Raw genomic sequence first — 5372 nt, 5'->3', positions numbered from 1 at the left:
CTGGGGATTTAGCACTGGTCATGCTCAGGTGCTGTCCCTGCCTTCGGGGCCTTGCCCGGTGGGGAGGTGGACGCTGGTGGACGAGGGGTTGGGGTGGGAAGAGCTCTCTGGCCCTGCAGGGCAGGGTGCCCCACAGAAGGGGCTGCAGGTGGGGCCCGAGACGAAGGGGCGGAGTGTGGGGGAGGGGCAGGTCCCGGCCGTGGCCCCGAGGCGGGTCTTCATCCTAGGGCCTTGCGCAGTCCTGGACAGGCTGTCAGGAAGGCAGTGCGGGGATGGGTCGGTGGGGAAAGAGCTGCCGAGCAGGCAGGAAGGGGGCCACTGTGGTCACCCAAGTGGCCACGGGCGGTGCCGTGGAGGTGGGGAGCCTGGGCAGAGCTGAGGAAGGTTTAGTGAGCACTGGACAGATGGATTTGGGCGTGGGCAAAACCGGGGACAGCCCCCAGGCTTCTGGTAAGAGCGTGGAGCCGCTGGTTACGCCAGCTCGGGAGGGAGGAAGTGGAGCTTCACAGAGGTCTTGCGTCAGGCTTGGGTGTGTGCTGCCGAGGGGCGCTGGCGTCCCATCCCCTTCCCAGACTGCGGCCCCACCGCCCGGTCCGTCCCGGGCGCCGCGCCTCTGCCCTAAGCCTCTCCTTTGAGCACAGCTGGGGCAGAGGACTTGGTGAGCCCAGGCTCCTCTCCCGGCTCTGCGCTCACCTGCTCCCGCCTCTCTCATCTTCATTCCAATTTCTTTTTAAGATTTTATTTATTTGTCAGAAAGAGAGAGGGAACACAAGCAGGGGGAGCAGGAGGCAGAGGGAGATGCAGGCTCCCCGCTGAGCAGGGAGCCCGACGTGGGGCTCGATCCCAGGACCCTGAGATCAGGACCTGAGCCGAAGGCGGACGCTCTTCCAATTTTCTTATCTTGCTGTGGTTGCTGTTCTGTCGTGTACGAAGCACCTTTTGGTGCCCAAATCTCTGGGGCCCGGATTTTATAGAGAGCAAATGTTTGCGGAGAGCAAGAGCTTCGCCCAAAGCTTTATCCACACTCCCTGGGATGAGGCCTTTGGGCCGCGGGAGTCTGGGGAGGGAGAGGTGATGCGCTGCCTCCTCTGCTCTCTCCCTGCTCTTCCGTCTGAGCAATAGGACCCCAGCCGTCACTTCCGACCCCACGCAGGCTCCGGTCAGCGTCCCTCCTAGGCTCTTTAGGGGGTCACTGCGCACACACTGTCCCCACTTGCTTGTGCTGAGCCAGGCGCTCCCACCTCTGGCCTCAGGTCATGGGCTCTGCACTTTGTCCCCATTCACATCTTCCTCCTGAGATTCAGCTCAGACTCAGCTTGCGAGCCTCTGGGAAACTTTGCTCCCTCCTTGGCTTGGGATTCTTTGTAAGTTTCCTTGTGAAAGCCACGTTTTCAAGGCAAAACCTTGTCAAAGAACAGGGACCTTTAACCTGGAACTCTGTCCACACCCCTTCTGCCTCTGTCCACACGGACAGGCTGTTGTGTGCTGCCCCTCGGGCAGGAGCTGGAAGGAGCCACGGTGCCCCTGGCCAGTGCCCGTCCTGGCCGTCCTGGCTGTGCCCTCGTGTCCACACTGCCTGCTGTGGCCGTTCGCAACGTCCGTCACATCCTGCGGCTGATGAGGAGCTCCGGGTGGGATTTGCCCAGTCCGCCGGTGTCCGCCTGGATGCCGGCATGGACGCCTGCCTTCCTTCCCCTCTCCTTCACTCCAGACAATGAAAGGGCCGTGGCCGCTCTTCGTGGGTGGTCACTGTATGCCAAGCACTGTGGTAACGGTCTCTGTGACGGTACGAGTCACCCCCTCCTACAGCCCACTGTGTCCTGCGCCTGCTCTCTACCCCGGGCCCCTGGGTCCCCGTGGCCACTCCGGTCTTCCTACCTTCCCAGCTTTCAGGCTGGGGGCTTGGTGCGGGCAGCCTGGTGTCTGGCCTGTTCTTCCTGCCTCCAGCCTCACCCCTTCTGGTGCAGCCGCTCCCACAGTGGACCCCCCACGGGATGTCGGCTCTGCTCAGAGAGAAGAGTCCGGGTGGTGTCCCGGGACAGGTAAGCATACTCTGTTCCGCGTGCACGGACCCCGCCTTGCTCCCTCAGCCCCCAGGAAGAGTCTGACCTGTGCCAGCCCCTCATCTCCTGCACCTCCAGCCCCTCAGCAGCTCCCCATGGGCTTTACGGAACCCAGCCCCTCCCACTGGTGCTTCCCTACCCCCCACCTGTCTCCTCGGGGCCACGGCCCATGAGCCTGCCCACCCGCAGTCTGGCCCCCCAGCCCAGGGCAGACCGGGTTCCTGAGTGAATGGCTGAATCGGCCTTTGCCCCGGCCCTTATTTCGCTTAGCACAATGGAACTAGATCCTTCAGAAGGAATTTTCACCAGGAATCTCCAAGAACACAGAGGGACGTGGTCAGCCGTGGAGGCCTGGTCTTAGGCCCCGTCGGAGCTTGCCTTCTCTTGGCCGGGCGGCCCTGGGAGTGTGTGGTCACCGCAGGCCGGGCCATCTCCTCTGTGGGCTGGGGCCCATCACACCCACCCTCGCTTCGTCTTGAGGGACTGATGATCTCTGAGGGTCGGTGCTGAGATCAGAGCTTGCACACGTCCCTCGATGCCTGGTCACGGCCCCAGACTCCATCTACCTGAGCCTGGTGCTGCCGGAGGACAGGCGGCTCTCATCGTGTGCGGGGGCCGGACGGTCTCAAGACAGACACACACTGGGTTGTCCGGAGAAGGTCACCAGACCTAGTGTCAGATACCAGGATCGGCAAAGGACGAGAGAGAGCCCGGCCCCTCTGCAGCGCCCACATCTCCCTTCCCCGGGCCCAGGGGCCACCCTGGCTCCCGCGCTTGCCTCCTAGTCCCAAGGTGGGCGTCTGGGCTCTGGTCTCGGGGTCAGCTTTCCCGGTCTGCCTGTCCCCAGCCTGGACTCCTGCCAGGCTTGCCCCTGGGGAAGCGTCTTCTTCTGCTGCCTTTTCTGCCTGGTTTTAGAGGTTGTCGTCTTCTCTTGTCCCTCCTTCCGCTGCATCAAAACTACAGACCTCCTCAAACCCCGTCTCCTGCGAATGTCCCGTGGAGGCCTGGGTTTCCCGACATGATCTTCCTCGATCTAAGCGCATTTGCTGGGGGGGGGGGGGGGGGGCTGGACACCTGCTTACGCCCTAAGACGTCTTCCCGTCAGCCTCTTCAGCCACAGCGTGGGGCCGCTGTCGGACGGGCACCGTAGGGCCCCCGGAACCCGTCTTCAGCCTGCCTGGGTCCCTGGGCCTCACGTTGACGAATGTCGCGCTACGATTTCAGACGCAGGTGAGCGGCGGTGCAGTTGGGACCCTTAGTTTGTCGTGGTGTCAAGCAGCTGGTTGGACGAGAGAAACCTCAACAAGTGGTCAGGGGTGCATTCGTTTCGGAGGGATCGACACGTCTGGGAACAGTCTGAGCATAAGGCAGGTTTTGTTGGTTTATGTGCAAATACGTCCAAGAGAAATGTGAAAACAGCCAACATCGCACCCCGCTGAACAGACCACCAAACGCCCTGGCCTCAGAGGCCGGCCGTGCCCCTGCGTCACTGTCACTGGGTGCTGACCCTGCCTGCTGTCACAACTTCCCCAACCCAACCAGGCGCAGCACAGGCGGCAGCCCCGCCCCTGCCCAGCGCCCCCCCCCCCCCAGCTTCCAGGAAACACCACTCCCGCTGTAGCGTCAGCACCTCTTAACCCCTCAGCGCCGTGCGCCAGTGGGCCGCGCCGCTGGCATGTGTGCTAGGCTCTTGCCATCGGTGTCTGAGGAAGGTCTGGGTGCTCTGCCTCTCGCCCTGTGTTTCTCACCAGTCTTTGGGTTTTACTGGCTGTTCAGCCCCCACCCCACCTGCCACATGGCTCCGGGTGGTCAGTTAACCGCCGCAAGCTGTCGATTCCTCCCCTGTGCCCCAGCCCCCTTCATCCTGCCTCCCGGGTCTGCTTATCTGTCCATCCAGCAGCCCATGACCTGGGCATGTCCCAGCTGCGTGCAGATGTGCTCGAAACCCTAGGCACACAGTGTGGGCAAGACAGGAGGGGTGCGTGATCCAGCAAAGTGGTCTTGTCCGTTCCCAGAGCACGCAGGCTGAGGGGAGCCTCCTGGGCCTTGCTTTGGGGACGTACAGGTAGGGGCACCTGAAGGAGAATGAAATCCTGAGGGGAGGTGCCTACCCCAGAGCTGGGTCTCGGAGGGAGGAGGCCTGGGTGGGAAGGGGCGGGGGGGCGCAGAAGTCGGGACAAGGAAGGAAAGGAGGGGCACAGAGGCTTGGTGAGTGGGACCTTCCCAGGGGCACGGTGGAGGGGCGGTTGGGCAGATGGACAAGGGGAGACGGACAACAGGTACTTGGGAGTGCTGTTAGAAATGGCACACCCAGGGGTAGGCCAGACCGGTGCTTGGTCAGACGCCGGTGGGAGTGAGCGTCAGAGCAACTGGGGTCCCCTCCAGTGCCCCAGGCCTCCTCTCGGTCACGTCTCATGCCAAGCACCCTGCACTGAGCAGCTCTCGTGGCACGGGCTGGGGACACAGGCCCTCAGCTCCCTGTCTTCAGGGGACAGTGCGGCCAGCCTTGGGAAAGCCATCCTGCGGCCACCCAGTGAGCGCACAGAGCGAGGCGCCTGGCGCCGTAAGGTCTGAGGCAGGGCTGGCCCGGTGGGACTTGGACTAGCGCAGGCCACAGGCGGCTCTTGGAGGGCTGTAAGCTGGGAGTGAGGTCGTCATGCGTACGTCTGGCTCAAGACAGGAGATGGGGAGGCGAGGGATTGAGAGGCTCCTGGGGGTTCAGCGGGAGGCGACACGGCTCTCCACCGGGGCCGTAGCGCTGTGAGTTCGAACGGGGACACAGAAAGAAAACCACCATCTTCTTTCACACAAGGTAAAAAACTCATCCTGGAAGGTTGGCGTCCGGGAGCGAGTCACCTGTGGGAAGGCTGCTTTGTCTTCTCTGGGTGTCCCAGACCCTCCGAGGGTCTTCCTCACTCCCACATGCACCTCCACATGGGACTCAGCGAGAGCCGCGCGCTCTGTAACTCGCTCTGCCGCACAGCGACCGCCAGTCATGTGCCGAACGTCATCTGGGCATCGCGGTGGCAACGGTCGTACCCCGCACGCTACAGAGAATTACAGTGCAGTCGGACGCACGGACCAACGGACAGGCAGCTACCACGCGGTGGGCAAGGGCTCTGCGGGAGAAGTCGGGGCAGAGATAGGGCACCTGGGGGTTCAGTCGTTAAGCGTCTGCCTTCGGCTCAGGGCGTGATTCCAGCGTTCTGGATCGAGCCCCGCATCAGGCTCCTCCGCTGGGAGCCTGCTTCTCCCTCTCCCACTCCCCCAGCCTGTGTTCCCTCTCTCACTGGCTCTCTTTCTGTCAAA

Source organism: Ursus arctos, unplaced genomic scaffold, assembly GCF_023065955.2.
Source record: "Ursus arctos isolate Adak ecotype North America unplaced genomic scaffold, UrsArc2.0 scaffold_104, whole genome shotgun sequence".
NCBI lineage: Eukaryota > Metazoa > Chordata > Mammalia > Carnivora > Ursidae > Ursus > Ursus arctos.
The sequence above is the reverse complement of the archived record's forward strand: the minus strand, read 5'-3'. Positions refer to the sequence as shown.